Consider the following 22,440-nt stretch of genomic DNA (forward strand, 5'->3'; position numbering starts at 1 on the left):
ATTCTACCTCAAATTGCACTTAGAAATTTGGAATTTTGGGGTGGCTAGGTGGCGTAGTGGATAAAGTACGGGCCCTGGAATCAGGAGTACCTGGGTTCAAATCTGGTCTCAGACACTTAATAATTACCTAGCTGTGTGGCCTTGGGCAAGCCACTTAACCCCGTTTGCCTTGAAAAAACCTAAAAAAAAAATTGGAATTTGAAGAACCTCTGAGGCCATGAGAAAATAGGGTCCAAAAGAGGTCAAGTGATTGACCAAGGATATACAGGTAAGGTGAGGATTTGACCCTGGTCCTAAGACTCTGACCAGAGCCCTCTCTCCAATGCATCACATATCATCTCCATTCCATTCCCCTCAAATCCCACTAAGACTCACATTTCTGTTAGATTCCTTTCTTCTAACATAGGAATCATAGCATTTCCTCACTAACTCTTGTCATTTTCCATTAAAAATGTCTCTTGAATTACCTCTTATTTCCTTTTCATACCGACTCTACTGTCAATCAAGCAGGTCCTTATCACTTGACATCTGGAGTACCCTAACAGACTCTTAGCTAGTCATCTTACCCACATCCTCCTTGAGTATATGCCTGTTTCTTAATTAACATAATGAAATTCTACTAGACTCATCTTCCTAAGACATTGCTTTCACCATGTCACCTCTCTTCCCAAGAGCCTATTGGCTCTTAATTGAGGCATGAACAAACTCATCTGTTTGTCTCTCAATATGCTCCATAATTTGATTCTACCTCATGTATTCCATCTATTTTTCAGTACAGATTCCTAATTGCCTCTAACATGGAAAAATTTCCATTACTAGGCTGTTACTTCCTTCTGGGGTGTGTGTGTGTGTGTGTATAATATGTATGTGATTATTATTAGTGATATATATATTATATATAATATTTGGTATTAGAAAAGGAAGGAAAGAAAGAAAGAAAGAGAAAATAAAATAGTATCTTAAGCAAGAATCAGAAACATTCTAGTTTAGTAGCCCAGTGTTTGAAAAATCCAAGATTATAATTGCTTGGGGGAAATATTCCTTATAAAGTAAGAATTCTTAGGAAAATTGGAAAGTATTTTAGCAAAAAAATAAGCTTATAATAGGATATTGCACTATGATAACTTCCAAATGTTTAAGTGAATATAAAAGGACATACTATTTTTAAAATTAAGAGGGAAGTGAATAGATATACCTTTTAAAAGTATGGTTAGGGAAGAATTCTTTAATAAAAGATGGAGAGCAAAAAAAAGATAAAAATGACAGTTTTAATTACATGAAATTGAAAAGCTCTTGCAGAAAAAGGAATCATTGCAGCTAGTAAAAAAGAGAATGAAAACAAATGGAAATGGATTTTTGCAAATATCGATAAGTAGGATATTAACTCACAAACAATATGCCTCTTTGTTATATACTTACAAATATATAATATTATATATATGCCCTCATATGTATAATTTATACACATATATCCAAGAGGCATTCCTCAATGGATAAGTTGTCAAAGTACATGCACAGTTTTCAAAAGAATTACAAAGTATTAACAATCATGCTAAAAATTTGTTCCAACTCCCTAATAAGAAAAATGTAAATAAAAACAAATCTTAGGTTTTGCTTCCTTGACAAAGATGAAAAAAAAAGGGAGAAATAGTCAATGTTGTAGGGGCTGTGGAAAGATGGCATTGTTCTTGAAAACAATTACAAATTATGCTAAAAAAGTGTGACTAAGATGACTCTACCATTTGACCTAGAATTTTCAGTGCTAGGTAAACACATTAAGATAATCAAAACCAGAAAGGTCCAAAGTATAGCAGGAAAAAAAATCACTCCAGCACTTTTAATTAAAGAATTAGAACAAATTATGGGATATTAATATAATGGAATGTTATTGTATTATAAGATAGTGGATTTGAAAAATTCAAATAACCATGGGTATATGTGAACTGACTTCAATAAGCAGAAGAAAAACAACAAACAAAAGGACTCCAGCAATATAAATAGAAATAAATAATAAAGTAAAATTAAATATTGCTTAATTATAAAGACCAAGTTCAACTCCAGAGGTAAGATGGAAAAAGCATCTACCTCCTGTCATTAAAGAGATGATGGACTATGGATATGCAGTATTGTATATATTGTCTGGTTGATTTTGATTAGTTTGAATCTTCATTACAAGAGAAAGGTCACCGGGGAGAAGGGAGAGGAAATAAATTTGGAAATGAATGTGATATAAAAGAAAAAGTCATCAATAAAACTCTTTATTAAAATTTTTTTAAAATATCAATTTTTCTTAATTCCCTCTCCCAACTCACTTGGTACCAGCAAATTTGCTGCCATGCAATCTAGAGGTAACTTTGCCAGCCCTGATACTTATTTATTATGTGATACAAGTCTAATTTCCTCAGTTTTCCTATTTGGAATGCTCATGGATCTGTGATTTTTTCACTGATGTGAGTCCTTCCACTAATAATGCAGATATCTGCCAATCCTTGCTTATTGATCATGGGTCTTCCTATTATCCTACATCAGAAGGTGCATCCTGTTCACTGGAAGAACTTCCTCTCATTCTGTTAACAATGTAGGGATATCAATGGAGCATATGGAATGTCATTAGTTAGTTTCTGTTTTTAGTATGTGACAAACCTATCTTTTTCATTAAGGATCAGAAGAATCTGGAGCTTGAACTGGGAAAGACGTCAGAGGGCCATCATTCAAGTTCACATAATTAATGAATAGAGGGAGAATCTCAGATGGTATTCCATACATGTTGTCTACAGAATAATTTTTCAATTGAATGTGTCTTAGGTTGCTCATATCCATCACGAGTTACCTTGCTGCTCTTTGGGTAGCCCTTAACTTCAGTTCTATGGAGAGTGTAGAATTCCATGACTCTCAGTCATCCAAAAATCGGTGAAAGAATATTGCTGTTGAGAAAACCTATCTGACAAGGGTCACCTCAGATCCTTAAAGCATCCCATTTCCATTTGGAATCATCCATGGCCTCGGTTCACTACTTTGTGTTAATTAGCATAAAATTGAAGGTTCAGAGGGAGAGAAAATTGAATGCAACTGAGTCACCTTTAAGGAGTTTAGATTATTATAATACTGGACTTCAGAGAATATATATATAATATTGAGACAATCTGAAGGGAGAATATGAAGGATAGTCCTGGGGGGAGGAGTTGGAACGAACATTTTATTTTGGACAGACCATAATTACTAAAATAGAAGGTTTGTGTTGGGGAAAAGTATAGAAAAGATTTGGATGGGGAGGCAGCAGTCTGATTATAGAAAGCCTTGAAAAGTAGAGTTTGGAATTAATGGAGTATTTTCTGACTGGGAGTAATGCAGTGTAATTGGTCTTTTAACAAAATTAGTTTGTCATTGGTAGGTTGGTTGGATTAGAGAGGGTAAACTTGGTATGGGGAGAACATATAGAACATATGTGGCAGTCTGTGTTTGAAGTGTTGAACACTCAAATAAAGAGGACAGTGGAAATGGGTTGAGTTTTTTGTTCTTAATTTTTATTATATGATATGCAGTGTGTATATATGTATATGTATATAATGCAGTACATTTTGAGACATATTAATTACTAGTAAACCCTGTAAGATCATAAACAATTACATTTGGTCATAAATGGGAATTTTTTAAAAGAAAAAGAAAATTTTGATCCTAAAATGGCAAAAATTGAAGCATCCCTTGATATAGAATTTTATTGTGAAATATTCTAAACATTAGTAAACAAATGATTTTTTTAAAGTAAGAGAAGAGTGGCTGCTTATGAGTAGTATTGCCTTACCATAGAGCAAAAAGCAGAGACAGGAAAAAAATGGGAGACTAAAAATACCTATTGTCAGTGGACTGGCTAATCTACTGAGCTATAACAACAAACTGTGGAATTAAAGTAGGTCTGGTAAATAGTCCTGGATTTTCAACCTCTTCACACCTTCTCATCCTATATAATTCTAATCCTTAGTCTCCCATAAATCCTCCATGAAGAACCATGTTCCAGAGACTCCTATAGGCTGTTTCCTATTTCATGGGTACCAGAAAAGCACTTAGTCTATTTGCCTTTCATCCCTTTCTTTTACTAATTCTTTTCTAATCAAACACTTTTTATGCATTGAGCATCATTAGAGACATGTTGCAGAAGATGTCCATACCATATCATTTTAATTCATTGAAGTATTGTTCTTTAAGTCAATGATAATGCTTCCCCTATATTTTAGAATCCCCATGCTAACAGGGCAGCTCAAAGACCTTTAGCAGCATCATTTCATTATTACTAATTCAAATTAGACTACTATTTCTTTGTGGACCAGAAAAGAAAACTGAAGCAATTCTTAATCAAGTTCATAGCTACTGCCTAGCATATTCCAGAACTAGAAACAAAGCAGCTGGCAATGACTGTAGGAACTGGCACATAGGCACCAACCCATCAGTGTCTAAACTATGCTAGAGCTTCTAGAGCAGTCATCTGGATTAAGTATTCCTTTTGTTCGTTTGTTTTTGCTAGGCAATGGGGTTAAATAACTTGTCCAAGGTCACACAGCTAAATAATTATTAATTGTCTGAGGCCGCATTTGAACTCAGGTCCTCCTGATTCTAAGGCCCATGCTCTATCCACTAAGCCACCTAGCTGCTCCTGGATTAAATATTTTTTTTTTCATTCAGGAAAGATTTTATTTATTTTGAGTTTTAGAGTTTTTCCCCGAATCTTGCTTTCCTACCCCCCCCACCCCCCACAGAAGGCAGTCTGTTAGTCTTTACATTGTTTCCATGGTATACATTGATCTAAGTTGAATGTGATGAGAGAGCAATCATATCCTAAAGGAAGAAAAATAAAGTATAAGATTGCTAAGTTAAAGGTAATAGTCTTTGGTCTTTATTTAAACTCCACAATTCTTTCTCTGGATACAGATGATATTCTCCATCGTAGATAGCCCAAATTGTCCCTGATTATTATACTGATGGAATGATCAAGTCCATTAAGGCTGATCATCACCCCCATGTTGCTGTTAGGGTGGACAGTGTTCTGGTTCTGCTCATCTCTCTCAGCATCAGTTCATGCACATCTCTCCAGGCTTCCCTGAATTCCCATCCCTCCTGGTTTCTAATAAAATAATAGTGTTCCATGACATACCTATACCACAGTTTGTTAAGCCATTCCCCAACTGAAGGACATTTCCTTAATTTCCAATTCTTTGCCACCACAAAGAGGGCTGCTATGAATATTTTTGTACAAGTGATGTTTTTACCCTTTTTCATCATCTCTTCAGGGTACAGACCCAGTAGTCATATTGCTGGATCAAAGGGTATGCAAATTTTGGTTGCCTTTTGGGGACAATTCCAAATGGCTCTCCAGAAAGGTTGGATGAGTTTACAACTCCACCAACAATGTAGTAGTGTCCCAGATTCTGGATTAAGTATTCTTAACCAAATTGCTGCAACCTCAAGGAGAGGCAATCCTCTTCAATACAAACAAGTGAGATGTTGGGCCATGTTAACAGTAGGTGGAAGAGAGTAAGCCAAAAAATTGAAGAAGTATCTAATATAACCTCTAATCCTTTAGAAAGCAAGAAAAGCACCACTATCTGAGATAGAATAAAGAGTTTCAGAAATAATCTCCATGTTATAAACCTTCAAGAACTCAATGATCATCATTAAAGGAAAGAAATGACAGGATGAATGTTATTACCTTTGAAAATTACGAAGAAAAGTAAGTGAAGGGGCGGCTAGGTGGCACAGTGGATAGAGCACCGGCCCTGGATCAGACACTTAACAATTACCTAGCTGTGTGGCCTTTGGCAAGCTACTTAACTCCATTTTTTACCTTGCAAACAAAAACTTAAAAAAAAAAAGTAACTGAGGTGAGTCCTTCTAGAGAGCAAGAGAAAATTCCCCAACCTTGTAAAGCATGTCTACAAACTCACTGCTAAGTCCAAATGGTTAAGAAGTCAATACCTGGGGCACTAGCCATTGTATGTGTTTGCATGTCCATTTGCATCCTTCTCTGTCTACCAGTTATTCAGGTTAATTTTCTATTTGCATGCTAGTAATACCTTTTCCACATAAGAGAAATATATCACATGTGGAATAAACACAGCCCCACCAAGGAACATGCTCCATCAGGTTAACTGTTGGTCAGGTTTTTCCAAAGAAATGTAGGATGAGGACATTACTAAAAGTAAACAGCAACTATTTTTCTAGACTTATTGCTTTCAGTTAATAAAATATATTTTCTGGATTGAGGATTTTGACTGTTGACTTATGATTTCAAGAATCTTCATTTAAAAGTCCACGAAAACCACATTATTTCTTATCAGTTTTACAGTTTTTAATGTCATCATCATCAGGGAAGGAGACAAGTCTCTTGAAGATTAAATAATGCTCCAATAAAGAATATCACAAGTAGGAAGTGAAACTCTAGGTAGGATCATATAATTCTATCCTATATATTTTAAATAATTATTGACATTAAATATTCTAAATAAATCTTGACAAACTTGACATCCCAGGATCCCACTTTGTTACTTTGTGAGAAGGTTCACCTAGTTGAATATGTCTAAAGGGAATGCCTGTATATGGATTAGATAGATGGATGGAGAAATAGACAGCCAGACAGAGTGACAAATGGCTAGACAGACTTCAGAGAAATACATTTATCCCTTCCCAAATACTAGAAGTTCTCAAAATATGCTTATCCTGCTCTCTGTTATTTGGATTTCCACTCTATCATGGATGATGCTTGAAGCAGCCTGAAAAATATCTTGATCAACAAATCTGTGGATGTTGCCCAGCTTTTTTCTAGCTAGATTCTGTATCCTAATCACATTATGATGCCCTCCTCCCAAACACTTCTGGAAGCCTATTTTGAGAACTGCCAGAGAGCAAGGCAGTCAGGTAAGATGTTTCTTCCCAGCATTCACTCCCCTCCCCGGCCCTTAGACAGAAGGGATGGGAGCAAGGCCTCAGCAGCCTTGTTGCGGTCCATCCAGGGATAAAGTAGAGCCTGATAAGTCTGAGGACTTGCCCAGAGAAGCTCAAGCACTGGGGGACCATTCCCCTCAAATTGGTTCCTTTTCCTTTTCCTAGTTGTATCCAATAGGGGTCCTGACATCTAAGAAAGTTGTTGAATACTGCCAACCCACAGGCACAGAGAGCTGAAGCAAAGGATTTCCTATATTCCCAGTTTCAGATTTGTGTCCCAGACAGCCCTCCCAAAGCAACACACTGCTCATCATTGTACTGTGCAGTGTGGGAGGTTGGGAGGACAGGGAGGGGAAAAAAAGGGAGGTGGCTGGAGGAAGGCGATGGTTTAAGGCTCCTTATCCAGAAGAAATCACTCAGGAGAAGGCAACAGAATTCTACAAATCCACACTATTCTTTTTATGTAATTTACAGCCTGTGTTTGGCAGACCCAGCCCTATTGAGACATGTATCAACAAAAGACTGAACAACTTCAGAAAGAAGTCCAAAGAAATCATAGTAGTCTGTCAACTTTGGCTGTTCACTTGAATTTAGAAAAGTGAGTCATTCCCCCACCCCACACTCCTTCCCTCTGACCTGGCTCAGAAAATACACTAGCTCCTTTTGAGATGGTCATTCAAACTCGGCATCGTATTTCTTAGTCTTTAAGGACTTAGTCTTTAAAGGACTAAGTCCCATGGCACTTTGACTCATGGGGAGGCAGAGTTAACTTACACTTATCTCTTGAGTTAAGTATATTTCTCCTCAGTTCTATCTCAGGAATCATAATTTTAGCTGTGGTAATGGCGGATCTTTGGAATGGCAAGCCCAGTTTTAACAGGGTTCCCTTATAGTCCATCACAAGACTGGAGAAACTCTTAGACAGAAAACTATTGATACTCTTTATGTTGGAAAAGCCAAGTCACTATGACAATGCATTGATGGGTTCTAGCTGTGTATTTTAGGTGGGGCTTGGCATCCTACAGACGTCATAGAGGGCAGGAGACCATACTTGGGGTAAACTAAAGGCAAAACTGAGTCTCTTTCTGGCTTCAAATAATGCATCTTGGAGTGAGATACTTCTGCCAAAAAAGACAGAATACTTATTAAAGGAAAATAGCAGTAGCAACAGATGAGCTTCCCTGAGGCCAATTGACAAAAGGAAGGCAAGACCCATATCTGAACCCAACAGCCCAATCCTCCCAGAAATAGGGGCAGAAAAGGAAAGATCACTGTGGCCATTTGACTCAATTAGACAGACAGATCCTGAACAAGATCATTTTGAGTCACCAATGAGGATGTTATTTAAGAAATGCTATCTGATGATTGGCTGCTGAATATTCTGTTGATTCTCTGAATACCTGATGAATATTCTCTGAGGGTCTTAACTGAGAGGGAGTGGCTGTGGTCCATCACCACTTCCTGAACTGTGGTGGTTTTTTAAACTCACCTAAGACTGTGGACATCCTTCAAGGCTCTTTTCTGGACTCTCTTCTCTTCTATAGCTATATCTCTCTTTTGATAAGAAACTTGCCAGCTCCCAAGGGCTCAGGGATAACTCTGAAGTCTACCTACCCAGCTTTTCATTCTCTCCTGAACTTGAGTCTAATATAACTAACTGGCTGCTGAAAATGCAACCAAGATTAAAAGAAAAGCAGAAAGCTGAGAAACAATTTTTACAGAAAATGTCTCTGATGAAGGCCTCATTTCTCAAATACATTTCTCAAATTTATAAGACTACAAGTCATTTCCCAATTGATAAATGATCAAAGTTTTCAGAAGAAAAAATGAAAGCTATGTATAGTCATAGGAAAAAAAAATGTTCTAAATCACCATTTTTAGAACAATGCAAATTAAAACAACTCTGAGGTGGGGGCAGCTAGGTGGCGCAGTGGATAGAGCACCGACCCTGGAGTCAGGAATACCTGAGTTCAAATAAGGTCTCAGACAATATTTACCAAGCTGTGTGGCCTTGGGCAAGCCACTTAACCCCATTTGCCTTGCAAAAACCTAAAAAACAAACAAAAACAAACAAAAAAACCAAAAAAACAACTCTGGGGGTACTACCCCACACCTATAGAATTGGTTATAATGACAGAAGGAAAATCATAAATGTTGGTGAAGATGTGGGGAAATTGAGACACTAATGCACTATTTATTGGTAGAGTTGTGAATTGATCCAACCATTCTGGAGAGCAAATTGAAACTATGCCCAAAGGACAATACTGTGTATACATACTATTTGGTCCAGCAATATCTCTATTAGGTCTATATTTCAAAAAGATCACAAAAAAGGGAAAAGGACTCATAAACAAAAATATTTAGAGCAGTTCTCTTTGTGATGGTAAAGAATTGGAAATTGAAGGGACGCCTATCAATTAGGGAATGGCTAAACAAGTTGTATTATGTACTGTGCTATAAGAAATGATGAACAGACAGATTTCTAAAATACTTAGACTTAGTTGAACTAATGTGAGAGAAGTAAGCAGAACTAGATAATATTATACACAGTAAGAGCAACATTGAAATGGTCAGCTTTGACTGACTTGTCTCTTCCCTGCAGTACAATGATCCAAGACAATTCCAAAAGACTCATGATGGAAAATGCTATCAAGAGAAAGAGCTATGGAGTTTGAACACAAAGCATACTATTTTCACTTTCTTTCTCCTCCCCATGGTATTTTCCTTTTGTTCTGCTTTTTCTTCCACAACATGACTAATGTGTAAATATGCTTTACATAATTACATATGTGTAACTTGTATTAGATTGTCTGATGTCTGGGGGAGGGAAGGGGGAAAAGAGAAAAAATTAGGAACTCAAAAATCTTATTAAAATGAATGTCGGAAAGTGTCTTTACATACAATACTATTTACATTTTAAATAAAATGCTATTTACATTTTAAAAAGAAATCTAACTGGGGGCTGGCCAGCTCTACCTGGATAGTCCACAGGCATTTCAAATTCAACATATTCAATTCAGAATTCATGATATTCCCCTACCAAACCTATCCTCTTCCAATTCCCCTCCCTTTTTTCAGTTGATGCCATCACAATTTCCTCAATTACTTAGTTTAGTGACTTTGTAATAGTCCTCCTTTATGCTTCCTTCTCTCATAACCCCATATCCAATTATTTCCTAAGTTTCATCTCTCCTCTCTCCTCAAAATCTCTCACATTCGTCCCTTCAACTCAAGTAGTCCTCCTGACCTCACATCTGGACTAGGTATTCTACCTGGTTCTACATACTTGTTCTACCACTTTCTAATCTCTTTGCAATTCATCCTCCACACAGTTGCCAAAATATTCCTAAAACTCAGCACTGACTGTTACTATCCCCTCCCCTTATTAAAAATCTTCAGTGGCTCCCTATTACCTCTGGGATATAATACAAATTCCTTAACCTGACATTCAAAGTATCTACTTTTCCAGGTTTCATTCAATGTTCTAGTCCAACTGGCCTGCTAAGCTGCTCCTCATGTGTAACATTCCCTTCCATCCTTTTGCAAGGTGGTTTCTTCATGTTTGGTATATACTGCATCCTCATTTCTCCTTGTAGAAAAGTTCAAAGTGCTATTTCTTACCAAAGCTATTCCTGAAGTCCCATTATAAGCATTCTCTACCTTCTGAAACTTTTTATTAATTTGTTTCTCCTTATCTAAGTAGCTGGTATTTCACAATAGACTATATACAATTTGAAGACAGAGATTTTGTTTCATTCATGTTTTCTGAGTAGCTAGTACAATACCCAGCACATAGTAGGTGTTTTATAAATGTAGAACTAAAATGATCACATGAATCCAATAAACCAGAGATTTAAAAAAATTACTTATTACAAAGTTTAAAAACCATGCAGGAAATTTGAATATCAAATTGAATTGATATTGAATCAAAACCATGCCCCAAAAAGGACAGTATATGAAATTATGAATTCTATTACATATTACTGTTCTATTAATTTTACATTTTTCATTCCAAAACAATTCTGCTTCTCATGTTACTAGTTGAATTTCCCTTGTATGAATTTAAAATATTACAATGGTCCTTTAAAAACCTCATTACTATTATTACTAATTCAAGTTTCCATTAACCTCCCTTTCTTCCTTCAAATGAAAAACAAAAAGGATGGGGTGGAGTTGTAAAACAATCAAAATTAATCCATACAGTTGTCATATCTAAAAACATATGTTCCTTTTTTAAAAATTCTGCATCCATCCCTTCTATCTCAAGGAGGACAACATCTTTATAGAGTATCAGGACTTCTGGAGACTTGGTTGTTGTTCGATTGTATTCATTAATTTCAAAAGTATTTCTCTTTACATTGTTGTTGTTACTTTAGATTCTCCCAGTTCTGCTTGTTTCCCCTTGCATCAGTGCACACTACTCAGGATTCTATGAAATCACCTTTCATCCTTTTCATACATTATGATGGAATAATATTCCATTTCATTTACATATCACTATTAGTTCAACCATTTCCCAATTGTCTAAGAGGCCAGATAAAATACCTCAGATTCTAGTTCTTTGATTTTTAATTCTCACTAATTCCCACTGTAAAGGGATAATATTGTTTCCAGTATTAACCATTTGAATTTGATATACTTCTATACCAAAACTTTGTGCCTATGTTCAATTTTCTTTGTCCATTTATATGCATTTCTCATGTATATAATAATGAGAAATAGAAAGCTTTCAGCTTTCTTCCTTTGTATTTTTTTTTAAAACCCTCCCTTGGTCTTATCATTCTTCATATCCTAAGACTAGAACTAATATATCAGTTTCCAATATCATTAAATTTCCAAAGGGTTACTTTAAAGTTTCTCCCCCCTCCCCCACTAAAATGTTTCCAACATAACAGGGATCCTACACTTCCCCCATTCCTCCCCTTCTCCACTATCCCATCTGCTGTTCCTCTTTTTGGTCTTTATGAATATATTTATGTGTGTAGAATTAAGATGAAAAAACATTTCCGAATTGAATTCCTTCCTCCTTTCACTTCCCCCCATCTTGTCTCCTTTATCCTATCAATTAAAACCTGTGCTACACTTCCTCTATCCACCTCAGCTCCCAGAACACTTGTATATTATTTGAGGTTTGTGCCTCAGTAACAGAGTAATTGCAGATATAGAGGTTTGCTGGGTATGTTCACTGTAAATTTTATTTAATCTGAGATTTTTTTTGTTTATTTTGGGGGTTGTTGGGGGGGGAGCTTTACTGTATTTTTGTTTTGTTTTTAAATATAAAAAAGTCATCTGTCAAAAAAATGTCACTATGTCACAAACTCTTTCCAATTGTTCTAATAAATTTATCTTTCCATATTTTTCTCACCTCATGCATTTGTATTCTAAACTTCCTACTATGCTTTGGTCTTTCCATCTACTTTAAAATCTAATGTGTTTTATACCAAGTTTTTTGCAAGGTATCTTATTCTTGGTTGGTAAGCCCATCTCTTTTTGACTTTTTAAATACTGAATTCCAAAGTATCCTGTTATTTATAGCTGAAGTTGCAAAGTCTGGCATGATCCTAACTTGATACTTGAATCTCTTGCTTTTAGATTCTTATATTTTTTCTTTGACATGGATTTTGACTGACATTCCTGGGAATTTTTATTTGGGAATTAGAGGAGGGGATTCTTTCTATATTTATTCTGTCTTCTGGTCGTAATAAACCTGGGCAGTTCTCACTTATGATTTCTTGAAATTTAGTATACAAGCTTTTTACTGTATCAATCTTTTCAGGGAGCCCAATTATTTTTAACTCTTCTTGACCAGTTTTCCAAGTCTGTTGCTTTTGCTATTGGGTATTTTAAATTTCTTCTTTTCAAATTTTTCATTTTGTTCTAATATTTCTTGCTATCTCCTAGAGTCATTAAATTCTGTTTGATCTAAACTAGTTTTCAATGACTCCATTTCTTGCTTATTGTCTACCACTTTCTCTTTTAAGTTCTCCCCCAATTCTTTCCTCTAGATCTTTTATTTCATTTTTAAAATTTGCTTTCTTCTAGGAATTCATATAGTCCTTATAGAAAAATCCACTTTTTTCTTTTTAAATCTATGTTTACACTTGCTATGGAGTTGCTTTTTTTCTTCTTGTGAGGGATCTCTAGGTTTAATAGTGGTTGATGTTTTCATCTTTAATATATTTATCTCTTCAGGATTAGTTTCTGAATGGAGGTTTTGTGCTAAGGTCAGGCTATATCCCCTAATAAGTTTCAGGTTGAGTTGAACCAGGACTGGTCTTGCCTTAATTCCATGAGTTCTTGCATTGAATTCTCTGGACCCTCTCTCAGGATAGTTGTCAGGGAAGTTCATAGTCCATCTGCCTGGGTTGTCCTGGTAGGGCAACTGTGGGCATCTCAGTACTAAACACTTGCAACATCTAGGGTTTTGCAATGGAAAAAATGTTTTTGTTTTTGCAGATCACAATCTACAAGAACCCTTTGGTTGACCTGGGAGATGAAGAGCCTAGTTTTGTTTCTAGATCCCATTTTTCTATTGCCTGGATGATTTTTTTTTGGGGGGGGGGTGCAGTTCTTAGATGGAAGAAGTCATTTTATTCTAGATTCACACTAGATTTCAGTGTAGAGAGAACTTCAGGGATTGTTAGAAGTAGATATGCTGGAGGTAGGTGGTCTGCCTTGAATCTCAAAGTCCAGAAAACTGATGCTAAATTCTAATAACTTGTTGGAAATGTTGAAGAAGTTATTTTTGTCTAGAAAGGAGCTGGTTTAGATGACCTCTTTGAGGTCACTCAAACTGTTTACTCAAAAAGAGTAATCTTGGGGCTGCTAGGTGGCGCAGTGGATAAAGCACCGGCCCTGGAGTCAGGAGTACCTGGGGTCAAATTCAGTCTCAGACACTTAATAATCACCTAGCTCTGTGGCTTTGGGCAAGCCACTTAACCCCATTGCCTTGCAAAAATCTAAAAAAAAAAAAAGAAAAAAAAGAATCTTCATTAAGTTTTCTTCTCTCTGGTGTCAGGAATTCCTGTTCACAAATTCAGTTCCTCCAAAGGGTCACTTTGGTGATTTTTCTGAGACTTCTGAGGAACTCTTATTACTAAAGCAAGACTGGTGGAATTTACCTCACTGCCTTTCTTTCTTAGCCTTGGTGTCTGCAAGCCTACAAGGATTCCCTTGTGGATAAAGCACCTGCCCTGGAGTCAGGAGTACCTGGGTTCAAATCCAGTGTCAGACACTTAATGATAACCTAGCTGTGCAGCCTTGGGCAAGCTACTTAACCCCATTTGCCTTGCAAACGAAAAACTAAAAAAAAAAAAGAAAAAAAAAAAAAAACCAAGGATTCCCTTGAACCAGGCATTTTTCAATGCCTGATTTCTTTCTTTCTCCCAGATACTATTCCCATATACTATACTACTCCACCCCATTCTGCCTCCCTCCTTGCCACTCTTTTGACTAAAATACACCTTTCCTCTCCCCTACTGATTCAGACTTTCCCTTCACTAGGAAGTTTTTCCAGGATCCATTTTCAGCTCCATACTCTCTCCCAATCACCAATACAGGCATCTGACCAGTCTACTCTATATTTTGACATATTTCTGCTCTGGTTGTGACATAAAGGTATATTTATTCATTTTTGTATTTTCACTGGACTTAGGATTTAAACAGTGTAGGATGTTTTCCATGAGGAATTTCTTCTACCAATTCAGCTCAGCAAGCATTAGCTGTTAAAGGCACTGAGAAGTTAAGCCACTTGCCCTGGGTCACACAGTGAAGATGTATTAAAGACAAGGTCTCCTGTCCAGTCTTCCTGATGCCAAGATCAGATCCTCGTGATTCATACCAGGCCGCCTCTCCATAGATTTAGATTTATGTTAATTAATTGATGCTTGTCCTGATGCCATGACAGGCACATGAATCGAATTTGAGGGAGAGGAGGCTCACTGTTCAAAGTCACCAGAGCCATCCAGGTTCAGTGGTCAGATATAGATCAGGAGGGCTGGAGATGGCCCATGAAAGGCAATCGGGGTTAAATGACATACCTAAAGCCACACAACTAGGAAGTGTCAAATATCTAAGGTCAAATTCCAATTCTCCATCTTCCTGATTCCAAGTTCTATCCTCTGCTCCACTGCATTCCATTTTTGTGTAAATAATGTTGAATAATATAAGTAAGGTAGAAAATGAGTACTAAAAAGTTACACACATGTTTGTGTGTATTTGTTGGGGCAAACAGAGCCCTGAGGAGGTATGTTCTTCACAAGAAGGGTGAAGCGTGACCATTTATTTCATTTCTGGGGCTGCGCCAAAGCCTCCTATACAGGAATGAATAGCAGTCCAGCATTGCCTTTTGTGAATTAGGTAGCAAGTTCTAATGCAATACGAAAACAACACTAGCACTTCCTTCTCCTCCTCACCCCACCCAAACCCTGCTGGAACCAAATACTCTACAGAAGTTAGGTAGTAGTAGGAGGTAGTCCAGGAGCCACCGAGTCAGGAACCAGACTAGTGTTTGGATCCCGGAGGAAGTTTCTGGGTTGCCTGTTGGGGGTGGGGGACCGTGAAGAGAGGAGATGCATCTCCTGAAATGTGGTTTAAGCAAACACCAGCAGGGCCTTTGACCCGGTCTCCTTATGTGTTTCACTACTTTTGAGTAAGAGCGAAGCTGCCTAAATGGCTCCCCGTTTGGCAAAGGATTTCTGGCTCCTTTTCGACCCAAATAGCAACGATTAAAGGGATGGTCCGGGGGGCTGTGCGTGCGTGTGTGTGTGTGTGTGTGTGCGTGTGTGTGCGTGTGTGTGCATGTGTGTGCGTGTGTGTGTGTGTGTGTGTGCTGGGGGGCGTCCATCACCATCCCGACGCTCCGGGGGTGCGGTGGGTCCCCCGGCCAGGGCCCCGGCTGCTGGGGGGCCGGCCCGGCAGTCCGGCCGCGGGGCTGGGCGCAGTTTAAAGCTCTCTCGCCCGGCCCCCGTCCGGAGGGGCCGCCTCCTGATTGGCCGCTCTTCTTTCCCCCGATTCGAATGGCCGGGGGAGGGCGAGCCGAGCCCAGGGCTTAAAACGTGGAAGGTTTTTTGTTCCCGGAGACTCTCCCCGGAGCCGGGCAGCGGCGGGGCCGGGCAGCGGCGGGCCGGGGCAGCGGCGCGGCCCGGAGCCGGCTCCCATCGGCGGCGCAGCCAGCCGCGGCCGCAGCCGGTGAGTTGGCTCGAGGAAGGGGCCGGACGCAGCCTGCGGGCGCCCGGGGCGGGCTTGGCTTCTGGGGGTCCGGCCGGGCCGGGGGGCTGGGCCGGGGCCGCGGGAAAGCCCTTCCTTTGTCCGCCCGCTGCCCACCCGGCCCGCCGGCTCCCCGGGGAGACGCACCGGCCGGGAGCCGCCCCCGCCCCGCGCACCTTGGCTCCTCCATCTCGGAACCCCCTTTCTGATCCTCTCTGCCCCCCGCCCCGCTCTTTAACCCTTTGGGCGCCCCCTCCCCACCACCGCCACCGGCCGCGCAGGGGCTGGGGGAGGTTTCGGGACAGAACCCAAGCCCGAATTTCCCAAGAGCGGCTGAGCCTTGGCACCCATCTCCTCTCCCTAGGTGTGGCGAACTCCCTTTCCCCTCCTCCCCTCCCCCCGCCCTTTCTCCAGCCCACTCCCCCCGGCTCCAACTCACTTTCTGCGCCCCTCCCCCCGTGCGCCCCCTCTCCGGGGCTCCGCTTCCTCCCTCCTCCTAGTCCCCTCCTTCCGCGCGCCCCGGCTTTCTCCAGCCCCCCTGCTTCCCCGGGAGCGATCGGGGGAGAGCTTGGGGATCCGGCGGGCTGCGGGGGGACTGGGGTTGCCCCGGCCCCGGCCCCGCGCGGCTTCAGTCCTGGTGGGCTGGGCGGGGCAGCCCGGAGAGGAGTCCCGGAGGACCCCGCCTGCCACCTGGAGGGGCTGAAGGCTCAAACGCGGGAGTTTTATTTGGGGGGGAGGTGCGAAGGCAGCGGAGCCTGCCTGCAGGATCGCCTGGCTCCCCAGTCCCCCCAAGCTGCTCAGCCTCCTTTTGTTTGCTCCGAGACAGCTGGGACCCGCCTGTGGCTTCGGCTTTGCGGGGGGCCACCCACCCGGGGTCCTGGCCCCACCCCTGGGCCGCTCTGCCCTGGGCGGGTTGGCCCGAGGAATCCCCAAAAGCATTTGGGGCTGGGGAGATGGAGGGAGGGCACGAGAAGAGAAGAGCCTCCTCTGGCCCCGCTTTGCCTGGGTTCCAGGGTCCCAATCCATCGCCATCAGTAAAGAGTTCTCAGGAAGGAGGTGGGAAAGCTGTTCCCATGTCCCCCTCTCCCCATCCTTCAGGCACTGATCTGAAAAGCGGGGTACTTGAACCAGAATGGTTCAGAGACCTCAGTAAGAAGACCCTGCCATGGGTGGATCTGTCAAACATTCTGATCCCGATCAAAGAGTTTTACATCCTGCTGCAAAGGTGTCTAAATTGTTTCGTTCCGACTTCATCCAGGAGATAGATACATTAGCTTATTGGTTTAAGAATGGAGAATCCCCTTGTCTGGGGAGAACATGCTGTGGCTCCCCGGCTTCTTAGGGCCATTTGGTCTCTGTCAATATTCTAACGATGTCTGACTTCCAGCTGAGATTTTATTTTGAAAATACTGTGTCCTCTAGGGTCATTTACTATGAGGTAGATGATGGGAGTGGAACCCTAAAAAAGGGTGGTGAATGGTGCTTTTCTGATACTGGAGCCCTGAATCTGGTTTGCATAATTGAGCCCAACTCTGTGGAGAACAATCAACTATTAAAGGACAATTTTTAGGGAGAAAATGTGACTGGTTTTCATCTTTGCTAGTCTTTCATCATAAGAAGAAAAAGTGGGAGCCCTTGAAGTCGATCATTTAAAAACATCAGGAAAAATTTAAAGGTGAAACACTTTCCCCTCTAATAATCTTGTCAATTCTAATAGTACATTAGAACAAAGTTGAAAAGGGCCCAGTTTCATTGCATCTGGGCCAAAAGTGACAATGCACTCATGTATTTCTTGCAGAATTTTTTTTCATTATCTCTCTAAATATATCTGCCATAATTGAAGCATTAGTTTTTGAAAAGGGCCTAACTCTCTGGAATTAAAAGAAGTAGGTCGACCCCTCTGGGACAAATGTACTTGTCAATGCAAACATCTTTTTTTTAAAAATGCAAATGATCACCATAAGAGTGACTGTAATATCTAAGACTTCTCTTTCTTTTCCATCAGCTCCCATATTTTCAACCAGAAAGGTCCTGCAGGTCAATCCTTGTGATGAACACATGGGAGGGCATAGACATTTCCATACTTCCTGAGTTAGTGATGGGATTTATTCTGTCCTGGTGTGCATCTTCTCAGGGCTCCTCTTACTTTGTCCTTCTGACTGATGGGCTGGCCTTCTGAATCACTGACATTTACAAACAGAACTTGATTGTGTTCCTCCAACCCACATAAGGGACTGTATATTGAGTGTGTGAATTCCACGTAGAGACCAACCCTTCATGGGGCTAATAAGTAGCACAAACCTTAGAGAGCATTCATTTTGACCTCCTCTTTTATCAGATAGGGAAACTGAGGCCCAGGTTTGCTCTAAGTAGTAGAATCCACTTCCTCTGACCCTACATTGCCTAGAGCAGAGATTCTTAAATTTTTGTGTCACACCCCTTCAATCTTCTGGTAAAAGTCTTTGCAGTCCTCATTATGTTTTTTTTTTTAAATTTTCATTTATTTATTTATTTATTTATTTATTGCAAGGCAATGGGGTTAAGTGGCTTGCCCAAGGCCACAGGGCTAGGTAACTGTTAAGTGTCTGAGGCTGAATTTGAACTCTGGTACTCCTGACTCCAGGGCTGGTGCTCTGTCCACTGCGCCACCTAGCCGCCCCTCATTATGTTTTTAAATGTAAAGATAAAAAGGGGAAACAATTGTATTGAAATATCATTATCAAAAATTGTTTTTAAAAAGTTCATAGGGGCAGCTAGGTGGCACAGTGAATAGAGCACCGGCCTTGGCGTCAGGTGTACCTGGGTTCAAATCCGACCTCAGACACTTGATAATTACCTAGCCATGTGGCCTTGGGCAAGCCACTTAACCCCTTTGTCTTGAAAAATCTAAAAAAACAAACAAAAAAGTTCATGAACCCTCAGTAATATATCTATATACCTCACCTTGGATATCTGTGAATCCCAGATTAAGAATTCCTGACCCAGAGAAAAGGCTGCAGTCTTGTGACCTACCCATGCTTGAGCTTCCTTATTGATATGTAGATGTGTATGGAAGCACTTGAAACACAAATAGTGTAAACTAAATAATTGTAAACTAAAATAGGTTATTTTTTTAGTCTGACCAATATTTATTAACCCAGTAAGAAATATTCACATGTTTTTCATTCATTAAAGTTTCAGGAGCAAAATAATTGATTTAAATTTTTTTTTTCAGTTAAAGTAAACAGTGTAAAATTGAAAATATTTGCTACACAAACGAAATTGTGAACTTAGAGACTACTTACCTTAAGGACATCAGTGATAGGATTTCACAAGTGAAATCTGTATAAACAAGCCTTTGAAATCAGGACTCCAAGTGGAATTACCTTACTCTATTTAGTTCTGATACATTTTATTTTTGCTGTCATTATTTTTATTATGTTGCTGCCTGTAATGGAAAATTATGCAGAAAAAGACTATACAGGAGTTGTATTTTCAACCTAAAATACCCCAAATAAATAAAAACTGTGATACTGTTATGAAAGTCTTATTCAAATGGTAATAGCTAGAATTATTTTATAGTAGTCATTCAAATTATTCTATTTTAGCAGAAGAATAATGACTTTCTAAAGTACAAATATATAAGCCTCTACTAACTTGGTGGATTCTGGTTGAATAGTTTTATATGTCACACTCAATACTTAGTAGGAATCAAATCATAATGCAGCCATGCTAGTTCGTCCTATGTGCCTCTTGTCCATCCATGCCCTCCCATGTGTTCATCACAAGGAGACACTGGGAAGCTCCCTTGCATTCTCCTGTCAACACAAATGCTCTTACTCCACAACTAGTGACCAGCCCTTCTCTTCTTTCTATTCTACTTTTCTTGTTGACATCTTGATGGTTTTGTTCAGTTTTAGCCTAAGATAGATAGGGCAGAAGCATTTCAGACCCAAAAAGGGAACTTTGAGATCACGTATTTGATTCAGTCATTTTGTAGATGGGAAAGTAGAACAAGAAAGAGGGCTTCCTGTAGCCTGTCCACCACATTTTGTGATTTCTGCTACCTCTTGGGATTATTGTGAAAATAATATGTGATCTCATTTTTGGTGACAACTTAATGTTTTGACAAACATGTGGCAAACAATAGAACTTTCAATTTGGAAAGAACCTGAGTCCTTTATATCAGACAGCATGACATATTTGTCCTAACCTTCTTGAGTTTTCAAGGAAAAATGAGATAACATCTTGTCAAATACATAGTCATCCCAGGAGGAGGGAGACAAAAAAAGCTATGTACTCTGATTCACAGAGAAAGAAGTAAAAAAAAAACACAACAGAAATTATCAGAAGCCGGACATTAGAAACTGAGCTGTGAAGCAGGAAACCAGGCTTTTATTCCGCTCTCCCTTAGTTTTTCCATCTGTAAAATGACCAAATTGGATTTTATAATCTTCTAGCTTCCTTATAATCTTTGTACCTCTGCCATTCTTGACTCAATCTAGAACTTTAACTTCCCTAGATGCTAAAGTTAAACATTCCTGTATTTCAGAGGTTCTTAACTATTTTTGTCATCTTCCCCCTTTGGTAGTCTGGGGAAACCTAAGGAGACCCCCTCCTAACCAGTCATGTTTTTAAATACATAGGATAAAGTACATATAATTAGAAAGGAAACCAATTATATTGAAGTAATTATATTAAGTAGTTATTACAACATACATATCTGTATGTTATAATATGTTTATATGAATCTATACATGCACATATACATACATCTATGTGCGTGTGTACATATTTTATTCATATATTTATTCATATATATATGAATATATGAAAACAAGTTTATAACACTCATGTTAAGAACCTCTACCTTTCACTAAGGAATTTTTGACTTGTTATAGAAAACACAAGCGTCATATAAAAACAAACTGTGGGGGCAACTAGGTGGCACAGTGGATAGAACACCAGCCCTGGAGTCAGGGGGACCTGAGTTCAAGTCTGACCTCAGGCACTTAGTAATTGCCTAGCTGTGTGACCATGGGCAAATCACTTTACCCCATTGCCTTAAATAAATTTTTTTAAAAATTAAAAAAAACAAATTGTGATACTCAAATGAGATTTGAATTTTCAGTAATTTAGCAAATCAGTTTCCAATTGGTCTGGTCTGCAAAAATCATTTGGGGGAAAGGAAGTGACATGGAACTTACAAATGTCTTCATTCTAAAATGGAAAAATACACCAGAGAGACTTTAAAAAACATTTTTTTTTAATACTTAGCAACTAAGAAGTATCAGAGAAGTTTAGCACTGAAGTCATCCTGTCCTTTCTTGTTTCTATATTACCAAGGCTAAGTAGCTATGTCACATACATGGCTGCACCACAAGAGCAAGTCTGACAAACCAAATCTCAGCTCCTGGTTTCTGGCTTTCAGCACAAGACCCTTACATTCTATAGAGTAGACTTTGACATCAGATCCAAATTTTCTCAGGGGAAAAAATGTCCTTTTGTTGAAGATGAAGGAGGTTTAGGCTCACTTAGCCTGAAGAACTTGCTTGTTTCTTCCTTAGTTGCATTTTTACATTTATCCATGTGAGGCCTTTGCTATCATCCACAACTTTCCCTAGTCTCCTACAACTAACTCATGGATTTCAGACACTGAGGTAAAATCAGCATAAAAGGTCTCAAAATTCTTCTTGGTAACTCTCAGGGTCAATTTCATTGTTACTGTTTAGACAACTTGACCTATTTCGACTTGATTAAAATTTAGCTTAAATGCTTGTCAGACTAATGTACTGTTCTGTTATGTCACAAAGTTGTTTTTGAAAGACTGGATCCATCTTAGATCAGTAAACTGAGATAATGTGTCTAAGCTCTAATTACTACTAATATGATTAAAACATCATTAAAAGGTTTTAGAAGAGAGGAAAATCCTAATGTGAATATCTGTTTTGTGTGTGTTATGTGTGTGTGTTTGGGCACACCACACACAACCTGTACAGATAATGAAGAGAAAAACAAAAAAAGAAACACATTAAATGTTTCTGGCTATAAAATTATTGAATTGACTTGACTGATTAACAGAGACCACAAATTCAATTGAATTTTATAGTCATTTCCTGGCATTGGTTCATCAAATGAAAAGAAAACCTTGTGTTGCTACTTAATGATCTCTGCTGTACATGTGAAATACACAAAAAGAGAAAGAAGAAAAACCCATTTCAAAAAGTATTTCAGACATAGCACCATCCGTTGAGTCGATCCTGAATAGGGCAGCACCCCCTCCAAACCCCAACAAGTGAGGATGTGTATTAAGCCCAGCAG

The 22,440-nt window shown here is 39.3% G+C and overlaps 2 protein-coding genes across 10 annotated transcripts in view; one reads left to right on the forward strand and one right to left on the reverse strand.

Moving 5' to 3' along the window:
- MCF2L2 (MCF.2 cell line derived transforming sequence-like 2) overlaps positions 1-22,440 on the reverse strand; it is a 377,565-nt gene that overhangs the window by 110,839 nt on the left and 244,286 nt on the right. The gene's annotated exons all lie outside the window — the stretch shown is intronic.
- The window catches only part of B3GNT5 (UDP-GlcNAc:betaGal beta-1,3-N-acetylglucosaminyltransferase 5), a 46,415-nt gene that overhangs the window by 7,042 nt on the left and 16,933 nt on the right, over positions 1-22,440 (forward strand). Inside the window, exon 1 of one of the 2 annotated variants that reach the window (XM_074191039.1) lies at positions 16,051-16,122. The exons of the other annotated variant lie outside the window; for it this stretch is intronic. The gene's annotated coding sequence lies outside the window, so the exon portion shown is untranslated. Of the gene's footprint in view, positions 1-16,050; positions 16,123-22,440 lie in introns of those variants that run through there. 2 annotated transcript variants of the gene reach the window in all.

This window comes from Macrotis lagotis, chromosome 6 (genome assembly GCF_037893015.1).
Source record: "Macrotis lagotis isolate mMagLag1 chromosome 6, bilby.v1.9.chrom.fasta, whole genome shotgun sequence".
Taxonomy (NCBI): Eukaryota; Metazoa; Chordata; class Mammalia; order Peramelemorphia; family Peramelidae; genus Macrotis; species Macrotis lagotis.